This window comes from Fundulus heteroclitus, chromosome 14 (genome assembly GCF_011125445.2).
Source record: "Fundulus heteroclitus isolate FHET01 chromosome 14, MU-UCD_Fhet_4.1, whole genome shotgun sequence".
Taxonomy (NCBI): Eukaryota; Metazoa; Chordata; class Actinopteri; order Cyprinodontiformes; family Fundulidae; genus Fundulus; species Fundulus heteroclitus.
Window position 1 is genome coordinate 6273506 of NC_046374.1, and position 13626 is coordinate 6287131.

Here is a 13626-nt window from a genome sequence, read left to right on the forward strand (position 1 = left end):
CCTAAATAATCCAGATTCAGAGTAAGCTTGTGAGAAGATGTTATGGTCAGTTGACACAAAACTCTTCATTCACTGGAGGAATGTTGGACATAAAGAACATCCAAGCCACAGCCAAGCATTCAAGTAAAATATTGTGCTTTGGGACAGCTTTTCCGTTTAGGGTTCAGGATGACATAACCACACTGTGGTACCATAAAATAGAGCACCATGTTCAGTACAGTGTTGTACAAGAACCTTCTTCTTTCAGCCAGAAAACTGAAGATGGGTTTTGGATTAGTTTTTAAATGCAAAAGTGTCCCAGAACATAATGCCATGACAACAAACGAGTGAACAAAGGAGGGCCATATTGATAGGTGCAAATTTTAAAGTGAAATATTATGTATTTTCTTGCCCATACATGCCCTTATATTGCCCGACGTGTAAAATGAGTTTTCCTCTATGTACCACAGTTGCCTCTATAGGCTGAATTAGTCAGTTCATGAGAGAGTGATTGGGCCAAACTTTCTGGGCATGGGTGTGACGCACTGAGTGCTCTCGGTCACCTGGTTACTTTGTAGAGTCTCTGCTGTAATCGATGCATTAGCAAGAGAACATGGACTAACTTCCATTTTTATAACTTTCTTACCACAGAAGACATTACGCCTCTAAAGAAAAGGCCTGTGTAGTTGCAGAGGCAGATGCTTTTGCTCCTCTCCCCTGCGTGTGTACAACAGTGGTGTCATTTCAGCTTGCTGCCAGAGGGGGCAGACATGTGAAGAAATCCTGGAACCTACCCTATGCTCCTTTAAGGTCATGAGGTGAACTACCCAGACCTCAGTCCTTGGAAGTGTTTAGTTACCGAGCAGTAGGCAGGGTTCTTAAAAGGTTAAGCAGAGAACCAAAGTTGATGTGTGCAAATCTAAAGACCAACAGGCTACATCTGTGTGCTGTTCCACAATGAGAGGTTTGGCTATCAGTAATGTCAATGTCAAATGTATTTATATAGCACTTTGAAAACAGGTGTAAAACTGCACCGAAGTACTGTACAAGAACAACAATAATGAATTAATAAAAACAGAGTCTCAAAACACTACTTCAAATAAAGAAAAAAAAAATTTTTTGAGAATTTTTTTTTCTCATTTTTTTTCTTTTTTTCAAAGAAAAAATATGAGTTTTGAGAAGCTATTTTAAAATGATCCAACTTGTGGGCAGATCTAATTTGAAAACGTAAATTGTTCCATAGAATAGGAGCGACAACAGAAAAAGCCCAATCTCCTTTACTCTTAAGTCGGGTCCGAGGAACTGTCAGTAATAGCTGATTATTTGATCGCAGGGTTCTGGACACAGACTGAAATTTTAAAAAGTCCCGAAGACAAGGAGGAGCTAACCCATTTAAAACTTTTTGTGGTTGCTGACGTGAATGGCTACACCATCAGCCTCGAGTTGTATTCTGGTAGGTCTAAGATGGCTTCAGGGAAGAGTTTGTCCTTCAATATTGTAAACACATTAGTCAGCAAAAGCTACCTGAGCTCTGGGCATGTTGCCTTCTCAGACAACCCGTAGTCCCATCCTCTTCTGACACACAAGCCAGCAGGGATTTGGAGCTTGTGGGACGTAGAGGCAGGAAAGAGTTGTTGTCCCCACTACCCAGGAGTTCCTCTGCAAACTGAGCCCCAGAAATACACCTAGCTCTCCTAAGCAGCACTGGACAGATCAAAGCTCAGACAGCCAGCATGGGGATATGGCGCCACCAACACTGGCTCATGCCTGGCAGCATGAGGACTGGGATGTGGGCCTGTGCTTGCAGCTCGACAGAAACTGTCACCGGCTGTTCCACCAGGACTCTGAAGTTTGTTTGAAAAGACATTAAGAGAGGAGAGAAAAATGTGAATGTGAATTGTTGGCTTGTTTTTTGTACAAGTAAGAGAGAAAGACCGAAAAAAAACTGTTCAATACATTGAACAATTACATGATACAAAACATGTCCTTTAGGTTCACCTGCACATTTTTTTTTCTTTTTATTTACTAAAACACTTCACTCAAACAGCAGGTGTGAGATACATATGAACAAGAGCTTACATGGGGAGCCACAGTTTCTGCATGTGCACCAACTCTTATATACATCAGTGACGTCAGTGGAATCGCCGACACTACTAGGGATACTGGGAGATGTAGTTTGGTCAGTTGTTTCTTTTCCAGTAGCTGGGCCCAATGGTGCTGTACTGGGTGTCAAAGGTTTTTCCACCAAATTCTAAGTCATATGGTGCAGGGGTGTCATTACTGAATTCAGTCAGTAATGTGCAAACACATTCTTTTCATCATTTAATGTTCTTTGGGGGGATCGTTTTGTAGATATTATGTCTCTTGCCATATGATACCGCTATAAAATTAGATTGACCATGAGCGAACAAAAAAATCAGGATAAAATGTGCACGTATTCTGGCCTTCCATTTAGTCCTAACATAAAGCAAAGCAAATGGCTCTGAGGAGTCAAAATTGCACAAAAATGGCATTTTACATCAGACCCCGTGTGTTTTATCACTGGTTTGGATGGAAAACTAAACCTTCCACCCTCTTCCATTCCAGTGTTGTGCTGTCCCCATGGTAAAGCCCCTGTTCTATCTGTCTAATCTGTGGCCACAGCTGGATGTACAGCTGATGGACTTCATGCAGAGATATTTGCAGATGTTAATCTCGGCCATTGCATCCCCCCTCTCACAACCTCTCTTTCTGTCTACTGTTCCACTCATCTGATTATTTCAGGGGATGATTGTGTGCTGTTTTCACCTGATTACAGTCAATCAGACATACTTTAATAATCCCAGAGGGAAATTACAGTGCTGATCCATACCAAAGTTTATACTGCAGAAAACTTCTTTGATTATGTTGTTGACGGTCTTATACCTTAAGAACCATCTCGACCTGTTGCCAGGTTAGTTAGGGTGAACCTTTTGGTCTTCCTAAGTGACTACTCCAAAACCTGCAATTGTCTGCATGTGCCAGAATGTAATTGCTGCAAAGCTTGAATTTGTTCTGCAGTAAAGAGAACGGACCAGTGTGAAAAAGCTTTTTTTTGGCAACAAATTCATTTTTAACCCAGAGTAAATTTTCCACCCTACTTGAGAATTGCCACTACGGCCCGCCACCCACACACCCAAAGCCCCTCACTGAGTGGTACATGGATGCTGATCATGTACTGCAGTTTGATGCTGAACTGGGATTGGATAAATCCCGGATTAGAGCGTTTATAATCTGGCTGCTGTGGCACTTGTGGGACCCTGCAGCTCAAAAAAAAAAAAAAAAATACAAATTCCATCACCATTATGAACATGTGGGGGTGGGGCCCAGTGCAGAGAAAAGTACTGGGGTCTGCCGTCGACAAAAACAGACACAAATAGACAGGCTGGTTAAAAGCACCTGATTTAGCAGCTTTAGTAGGAGGAGTAAAAGGGGCCACAGTTGCTTTATTTTTGGAGTTTCACTGTTTTCTTAAAATCCCTGTGCTTTCCATCAGATATCTACCACCCACCCTAAATAAAATGCAATCTGTACTTATTTGTGAAACGGCTTACTATTGATGCTTACTATCATAGGCCATCTGGGTATCTGGAAGGTCTGGAAAAACATGGCTCAGTGATCATTTGCATAGAAACGTGTCATTAGGACCTAATGGTGGTAGAAAATTAATACAAGTGGAAAGATCATCCAAAAGAGCTAATCTGAAGGGAAAACTATTGGAAAATATGTCTGTCTCGGCGTCTTTTAGTCAAAATGTTATTTTGTTTTTTCATCGGTAAGACTTGCTCATTTGAAGGCATTTTGTTCAATTGGTTTAGCATTATAGCTTAAATAGATACAGCTGTCTAAATTACAATACATTACATATGGTCCCTCTATTTGATGAATTTCACAATAATGATTAGTAGGGTGTGAGGTCCAGGATGAACGTGAGAGGAGACTTTGAAAGTGATGATGGCCATTATCGAGCTAAATACAGTTTCTCTGTTGTGCTTCATGTATGCACAGGAAGATCGGCCTTTGGCCAACCATATCCAGCATGACTTGCCTTGGCCAGTGATCAACGGGTTCATAGCTCAACAATCTAATCTTTTTCCTAACAGGGAATGCATTGCCATGTAATTTGTTACAAGAACACCTAAAATTAGCAATTATATGTGAGTTGTTTAAACATGAAGTTGCACATGTAAGAAGCTTTTCAAAAGCAAACGTCTACTGAGGCATGTTGGCTTTCATTCAGGGAGTTGCAACAGCTCCCTGAATGAACATTAAAGAAAACATTAAAGAAAACATAACATTTAAGCATTAAAGAAAGTTTAAGATACTGATTCCAAATCATTCTGTCTTGGTGACTGTGTCATATGTAGTACATTGTCTCCCTTCTGCTCACAACAAGAAGGCAAGGAGAAACTATTAGGAATGCTGTTTCTAGCTCTAAAAGAAAACGGAGCAAAAATCTGGATCAGCAGGTGAAAGCCTGATAAAACCCGGAAACCGTCCAAAACCCCCAGATAGCTTTTTTAAAGTAATCAGTTTTTTCATTAGAAAGGAAATTCTTATCAAAATGTATTTGTTTGATTTCAGCAGAATCCGTATGCACTCTATTTTAATGAGACACCTGCCATTCTGTTTAGATTCTTTCTAAGATATTGTTTTGTGTAGATCAGCAAAATAGTTGGAAGCATTCTTTTGGTCTTAAAGATTGTTATCTACCTGTAGATGGATAAAGAACATACTCTGGAACTGCCTCGTTCAAACATAGTCATAATGGAAGTCCCTTTTTTCCAACTGTTGCTGTCATTCAGCTCTCATATCAGGGCTGAATGACAGCAGAGACACATCTAGAGACGCACTGATCAGAATTTTGTGGCTGAATTCAGAAGGATTTTGTAAAACTCTAACATGCCAATCTGGATAACCAGGCCAGCTGACAGCCTTGCCTCGACCCAGCACCAATAACCTTCTTTAGCTAGTAGGAAATCATTTAGATTAAGCTTTTCAAGACATGATTGAAACTGTAATGTATTGCCTTCTTTCTCCATTCATGTCCGAGGTTAATTTCGGTGTTAGCCGTTCATTGTTCGCTGCTCTCTCCGTATACTCTGAACATGGCTGACAGTCACACGAAGCAAACCGCGTACAAGTTTATGAGAAGAAGTAGACATAAATAAGAGCAGAGTGAATTTGGGAGTTTTTTTTTTCTTGCAATTCCCCTGAGGAGCAGTAGAGCAGGTAAGACAGTCTTGTGCATGTGATGTTATTCAAGAAAGGACTTGGGGAAAAATTGCCAAAGCTACCTTTAATTGGGAAGTCCAATCCAAATCTGAAGCAAATTTGCTAAAAATCATTCATTAAAAATGTATTATTTGCATTACTTTTAGCTTGTTGTGCTAAGATATATTGTGAAATGTTTGCTAAATGCTCCAGTGTCTCACAAAATAAACCCCAACATCTGACTGGGTAACCTGCGGTCACAAGGACCACACAGCAGACATGAGCTGTGTGGTCAGAGTTGAGATGAAAATGTTTGCAACAATCAGAAAACCTGGTGACAATCAGAGATCCTCTGCAGGAACAAGCCGTGACAAGAGCAGGCTTACTCGCTGCAGATGTGTGAGGCAGGGTAGCTGAGGCTTGATCAAAGTCCAAGGGACAGGAGGGGGTCATCTCGGATGATCAGAGAGAGGCAGACAAATCAAGGGGTTAGGCAAGGTTGTGGGTCACGGTTGAGAAGCATGCTTCTGGTCCAGAGATCGGAGGTTGGTGGCAGTCCGAAAAGGGCAAGACAATACAGGAAAATCCTGGAAACATCTCAAGTTTTATCAACATATTCAAATTTTTGCTTCTGCTCTGCATCCATGGTGCCGCTTTTCAACTTATTTGGGATTTGGGGCTGTGGTTGAGGTTTTATTTTTGAGCTTTGAGAAGATCAGCTGTTACCATTTGTAGAAGAAACACCTTGTTGCTATGGTTATGCATCATAACAAATGCCCAGAAGTACAAAAGTAACAGCTGCGCAACATTTAAAACTCAAGGAAAAAAATAACCCAAAGAGCTATTGCAACATATTTCCACCTTGAGAGGCAGAATTTCAGAATGAGGCTGGAGGTCCTGATGGTGCCTCCTTGTCTTGAAGGCATCTGTCATCTAGACAAAGCAGGAAGTACTGTGAGGCTCATGTTCTTTGATTTCTTAGGCAAATTCAACACTTACATTTGTGAGGCTGAAAGGTCTGACCAGGTGGCCCACAGCACAGGAGCACCTCTAGACACCACAATCTCTTCTATCTTTTCACTATGTACGCCTCAAACTTCAAGTAAAAGGACCGCTTTGTGGCATACAATACCATCAACTTACCTTAAATGTGAACAAAACAAAAGAATGACTGTAGATGTCGAAAGATAAAAAAAGAACATGTCAGACACCATTTCTATCATGGGAGAAGTTGAGGTAACAGTGACCTAAAAAAGCCAAGTCAGCTCATCAAGAAGGCTGTCTGTGTTCTGGACACTCTCCTGGAGCCTCTTGAAATGATTCCACAAAGAAAGATGTGTAATCAAATAAGGGACATAAAAATCAACCCTGAGCATCCTTTTCATAATATTAAGAGGGCCTTGAAGGAAAGGTTCGCTCTGATCTGAATACAGACCATAACAGGAGATTCTTCACCTTCTATAGGAACTTATTAAAATTGAAAAGTTTTGTAGACATTTGTTTTCCATTTTAGATTAATAAAGTATTTAGAATTTTGAATTGAATTTGAAATCTAGCAGAAGGTGTTCTGAATTGAATAAGACTACAGACCTTTGCTTTGGAATAAAGAGATGTGAATGAAGCGGGCAGATCATTCTGCGTTGCTAAGGCTCCACAAAGAAAAGGCAATTTTCTACATATCTTAGTTTAAAGCAGATACAATTTTCTGCATAAAGCTTCTCTGAGTGTGTTTCCATAGCAACACCTTCTTTTTCAAATTTATATAATTCAGTTTTCTTTTTTTATTTTAGATGTATTATTGTTTGTGCTTCTGCAGGAACCTGATTAAATGAGTTTAATACTGATTGTAATAAATATTTAAATATTTGTTTTAGCGAGCTGGACATATATCCCAGATTTAGGTTTCATCGGATGTTGAACTGCACCCCCTGCTGCATCATGTTACTCTGAATCTCTGTGGGCTGATCCTCCTTCTGTGCCTCAGTTTGGCTAACATTAGAAGTGGATTTTACTTTATTAATGTTTAGCATCGTGATTAAATACAGAACATATCTGTACTGAGAATAAATACAGACTATATCTATCCTGAGAATTGGCTCTATATTTTAGACTGTAATATATTGTATGGCATATTTTCAGTTTGAATAAGGGTCAGGAACTAACTCTTACCTCAGCTTAATTTTTTTTGTGATACTGAGCTACATTTTTAACAATGAAAACTACTGTTTTTTTTTTTTTTTTTTACATCAGTAAAGTTCTCACACAGACAGAGACACTACATTTTACCTTGACAGCTGAAGCAAAAAGCAGTCCAAGGGGTTGTATCTAACATCTCCCCCTCATCCCTTAGCCGGTGAGCCATATGGCCCATCACAGATTAAAGACATTTGTTTTCTGCGCCTGTCCCGCCCAGTGGATTACCTACCACTGGGTTGGGTGTGTTTGTGTGTTGGATGTAAGGGAAGTGGAGACACTATGTTCCCAAACTCATGGGTAAAAAGGAATATAAACTGTTTTGTTCAAACCGCTAGTTGAAGGACTGTGTGACCTATTAAATGTGTTAAATGTGAAGTTTTGTCGGGTAAAGACACAAGCTCAACATCAGCACATTATTGGCTCTCCTAACTGGAGGTAGATTTTGGCAGATGATGGATCTTTAGAGATGAGATTGGAGGAGACATAATGAAATTATTTGCGGGGGAAGGTGAATGACATTGAAAAGGGCGAGTTGTCAGAACTGTTCAGTCTGGCTACATATTAGACATCACAGAGCTTAATTTTATATATATAAAATGGGGACCCATCATCTTTGGGGGAAATATGTGCCTGCATAAAAAATCCTGAATGATTATGATCGAGCATCACTTAAACGTTTGGAAGAAAAACAACAGTAGAACTCCGGAATATGTTTAACAGTCAAAGTAAGAACATTTCCACACGCACAATGCTAAGAGAACTCAAGGGATTGGGATTGAACAGCTGTGTAGCGTTAAGAAAACCACTAATCAGTGAGGCTAACTGGAAAAAAGGCATCAGTTTGCCAGGAAGCATAAAGATTGGACAATGGAGCAATGGAAGAAGGTCATTTGGTCTGATGGGTCCAGAATCACCCCGTTCCATATTGATGGGCACATCAGGAAAGGAAGACAGGCAGGTGAAGTGATGCTCCCATCATGCCTAGTGCCTACTGTACCAGCCTGTGGGGGCCGTGCTATCTGGGGTTGCTGCAGTTGGTCAGGTCTAGGTTCAGCAACAGTATGAGCTCAAAGAATGAGGTCAGCTGACCACCTGAATATACCAAATGAACAGGTTATTCCATCAATGGATTCTTTCTTCACTTATGGCACGGCATGTTCTAAGATGACAATGCCAGGATTCTTTGGGTTTTAATTGTGTAAGAGTTGTTCAGGGAGTGTGAGACATAATCTTCACACATGGATTGACCACCACAGAGTCCAGACCTTAAACCCACTGAGAATCTTTGGGATGTTCTGGAGGCAGGCAGACTCTACCATTATCAATGCAAGATCTTGGTGAACACTGGGTGGAAATAGATCTTGTGGTATTGCAGAAGCTTTTTGAAACAATGTCATAGTGAATGTGTGCCGTAATCAAAGCTAAAGGCGGTCCAACGAGATATGAGTGTGTTACTTTTTTGGTGCCGACCTGTTTTTTTTTTGGCCTGACAGTGTGTGTGTGTGTGTGTGTGTGTGTATATATATATATATATATATATATATATATATATATATATATATATATATATATATATATATATATATACATAAACTTCCACAGACAAACAAACCTAACTTACCTGATTCAAACTTTCTTTAACACAGTTTTGCTACATAATTGACCTTCAGCAAGGGACTCCATTTTTGAAAACCAACAGTGTCACTTATTTCGATTTTTTAACAAAATTATATTATTATGCATAAAGTTGTGAATGAAATGTATTTGATAGCAAATTTAATTGACACAAGGAGCACAGATTGCAGCCATCAGTTGTTATTCATGTTTTCAAGACTGCATATTAAACAACTGCGTAATTAAACCTTTAATACAACCAGCTGCTAGGATCTAACCTAGGGCTCCAAAATGGCTGGGACTGGTTCAGCTTACCATCACGCTAAAACGTTTATATTGCCGCCAGCCAGTAGAAACATGTTGATCACATTAAAATATTACTTTAAAGCTTAATCTGCCCAAGGGCTTACATAAATTCTTTTGTTATTACTAAGTCACAAATGACACAAAGTAGTCCCTGGACCCTGAGATCAAGTTAAATCACAACAAATTTTTTTTGAATGTATTTATTTTATTATCAGTGTGGTTTCATTGTGTGGTGGGGTCAAAAACCTGACTGGAGAACATTTAGATTTGCCAAAAATGCTAGCTTATGTATGGTTAGAAGAGGTTTGATCACAATAGTTTAGGTCCCATGGAAGATGACCTGATTGAAAAGAAAATAATATTTAGCCATAATGCAGAGCAAAACATCAAGTAATGTTCAAGCAGCATATCGGTGCCCCGTCGTACCAGCTGTTCAGCACGGTTGAGGAAGTTGATGATCTGGACACAGGAGGGAGAAAAAGGCTCAGTGTTCTGGCTGTGATGGCAGGGTTTACACTGTTAAACTGAATTTTAATAATTTCAAAGTCTGGGAAAGTTTTTGTCTTCCTTTCATCCATGCATCTATACCCACTTATTCCATATCAGGCCCACAGGGGTCTGGGGACCATCTTCAGCAGCCATTGGGCCAAAGGCAGGTACACCACAGATAGGTCATCAGTCCACCAGAAGGACGACCCAGAGACACACAGAACAACCAAGCCCACACACATTGGCTCCTATGGGTAAGTCTAGAAAAGCCAGTTTACCTAAAATGTAGTTTTTTTCACTGTAGGAGAAAACCTTTGTATCCACAGAACACAGGACCTGCTCGCTGCAAGGCTACACTGCTAACAAGTGCACCACCATGCAGCAATTACTTTTCCATTTAACCTTTTATGACTTACCGCAACTTTAAGCATGAAAGTATTTGGGGCGTGGATTTGGTTAACAGTGAGAGCCCCACCACTACCCCTCCTGTGACCTATCATTCAGTTGTTTACTCAGCTCATATTTATTCATTCATTCATTCATTCACTGAAAAAAAGCTGCTTTGTCATGTTCTTTCTTTATATCTTAACAGAGGGTCCTTTTTTCTTTGCACTAGAATATTCATGAGATTCATTTGGTTGATATTTTCAACAGTGAAATCATTGTGTGGATAATGAATCATACGGAGAATGGGCACATTTAGTGCCCCGACTTCACAAGCACAAAGTCACACACATAAACACTGGTAAAATTCTAACATGTGACCAAATGAGGCGGACAGCCCTATGTCTAAGGCCCCTCATTAAACAGCTTGTCATTAATCCTGTGCAAGCAGTCGATTGTCATGAAAAGGTCTGAGTTACTTTAATTTGCACTCAGTCCGGTTGGATCAATACAAGCCCGCTCTGGGCTAACATTTGACACAGATCTGCATTAGCCAATCACTATGCCTGTTGCCATTAAACAGTCCTTGACATAAGGGCTAGTGATCCTAATGCCAGAAAAATGTCAAGAAAAAGGATGGAGTGGACCTTAATGCCAGAAAGAATTTAGGTCCTACCCCTGACCTTTCTGTCTGTGGAGACTGAAAACACTTTAGGAGGTGGTCTGCAAGCATCTAGAAACTAAAAAAGGCTTAATCCATATGTAGGACTTTAAGTCATGCATATGGATTAAGCCTTTCTCTTGACATACTTGCCGACAAACAGCATCTTAAACTAGCATGGTTAGCATTATGAAAGCACAGATCTCTCTGTCTCTCTCGTGTAGAATGTAGATACATCTATACCTTAACTCTTAGACTTCCAAAAGGTTGCCAACATTTCTAAATCCAGGATGTTTCATAGCAGAGGTTTTAAGTTCTAGTGTTCAACCTTCCTGTCCTCTAGACAAAGTATTGATCTCTCACAGTCTGACAGAACTGCAGACACGTCTTGACAATTTCCTTTTAAAAAGCCTTTTTATCAAACTGGTGCCTTCCCTGATTTCATGTTTACCCTTGGTTGAACAGTGGAAATAGGTAACTTTCAGTAATTAACAACATCCAAACTGAAAAGTGTTGTTAACATAACCTGTTGGTGCTTAGGTGCATGTTGTATGTTTAAAAAAAGGACCTGATTTTTTTTAATGTTCTACTGGCCAGTCATCCATCAGTGCCAGTTGAACAAAATTAAATGTGGCCAAATTTTTTCTGTGCATTCCTACCTGTAAAGCTACATCGCTAAACACTGCCACTGTGGCTCCCTCCTTCTGAACTGATTGCTAAAATCTCATTTATTTGAATATTTTCAGGAAAAGACCAAAGGGTTTATAGAAATGGCTAAGCACCGTTGGGGCTGTTTAAAGACAATATCTCTTGGGGTTTGCATTTATACTACAAAACGAAACGCTTAGCAGACATATTTTCCAATTAGCTATCGTTACACAAGTCACGATCCTGTTTGGTTGTCTTTTTATGAGTGAGCAGTTCCTTTATGATGGCTTCAAACATTAAACTTGATTGTCATTCCATTTCTCTCTGTCTAGTTCTGTCATTCTACATTCATATGAGTAATGTAGAAATTAATAGGAGTAAAAAAAACAAAAAAAACACCATTTGCTTCCAATACACACAAACATGGTCGCTTTGCAATTCCATGTTCTAACGTTACTGCATGGTTGCTTCCTATGACTGATACTCACCCATTAATCATTTCGTACCTTTTATAGCTGTACCAATGTGTCATTTTATACCTATCATTAGGATGTGTCATGCCTGCTTTAACAACCAACAGTTTAAATCAGCTGTCTATATTCTAATTGTAGTCTACCACAAAGTGTGTTGCTATAACTTCAATAAATAATAATAAAAGGCAGAACATCACATTTGATATTTGGTCCCCATGTGTTCTTTTTCATAATCAATGGCAAAGAAGCAATACAACATTTTCCTTTAACATTTGACCATTTTAATGGCTATTTTTCTCAGTAATTTATAAAACTTAAACTTAATCACAAAGAAAAATAAAGTGATGTACAATTATACACAAAAGTTTAAGTAAATCAGCACAAAATAATTTGTCTAAAGATGCCGAGTGGGAGCAGGTGCTATGACATGGCAACGTTTAGGTAAAAACTGGGGTATGAGTTGGCAAAGGGAGAAGTTGATTCAGAGCCCACTTATTTAGAAAAACATAAACTGTAGTGTAGGCAACTGCTACAAATGTCACATAGCTGTGACCTAACATTAACATCATGCAATCTTATGATAAGCTACTTAAATGCTCTACCTCGGCTGGTGACATTATGCACGAATAATGTATGAGAATGCATGATCATCATTACTAGTGCCACATATATGTCAAAGAACTAAACATTTCAGAAAAAATTTTTTTTTATGGGGACAATGTCATTTAGCCAGAAGGCTATTTTTCACCTGCAGTCCCTAGACAGATAGTAAAAGTCACCCTAAGAAATAAGACTTAAACTACGTATTTACAGTTATAATATAACAATTACAATGCATTAGATAAAATCACTATAAAGCCAAAATATAGATTAAAACCCCACAGGCCAACTTAACTATCAGACAAACCCCTGACAAAGACAAGAAACACATACACAAGACAGGGTGATAGCAGGGGACAGAAAGACCGGGTCTAATTTTAAGTTAATGTTGACAACTCTAATTATCCAAAAGTCATTTCTTTATTTGTATCTTAAATATGTTATAGTTGTTTACATTTCTGATGGTCATTGGGGTGAGGTTCCATTCAGTGGCAGCTAGAGCAGAAATAGCAGACTGGCCAATCTTACATTTGGAACCACATGCGAAAGAGGATGAAAATCTGTCCAATACCCACATATACCCGCTTCTCCATGCAGGGTGCAGAGAGCTGGTGCTTATCTCCAGCAGTCACTGGGCGAGAAGTGAGGCACACCCTGGACAGGTCACCAGTCCATCAGAGGGCAACAGAAAGACACATGAGACAGAAAAACCATGACCACAGACAGTTCTGCCCATGGCCAGTTTAGAGGGGCCAATTACCTTAGTATCCAGAGAGAATCCTTTATGTTATCCATCCTTTGATTCAAGTTATTTAGTTTTATTGTGCATTGTTTTGTTTTTTTGACAGAAACTCAACATTTTCAAGCTTAATTTGGAAAATTAGACAGGAAGTACCCTTAAGGTAAAAGTCCAAGAGGAAAAGTCAAAGGTTCTCACCAGTGCTTACCTGGGAATTTGACATGGCTGCCACATGTTGCTTAGTGACAGCTGTCAAAATATTATTATTTTTTTTTACTTCTGTTGTCTCATTAAAAAAGACTTCA

At 39.4% G+C, this 13626-nt stretch overlaps 1 protein-coding gene across 6 annotated transcripts in view; it reads left to right on the forward strand.

Annotated features, from left to right (window-relative positions):
* The window catches only part of ank2b (ankyrin 2b, neuronal), a 222490-nt gene that overhangs the window by 105921 nt on the left and 102943 nt on the right, over nucleotides 1-13626 (forward strand). The gene's annotated exons all lie outside the window — the stretch shown is intronic.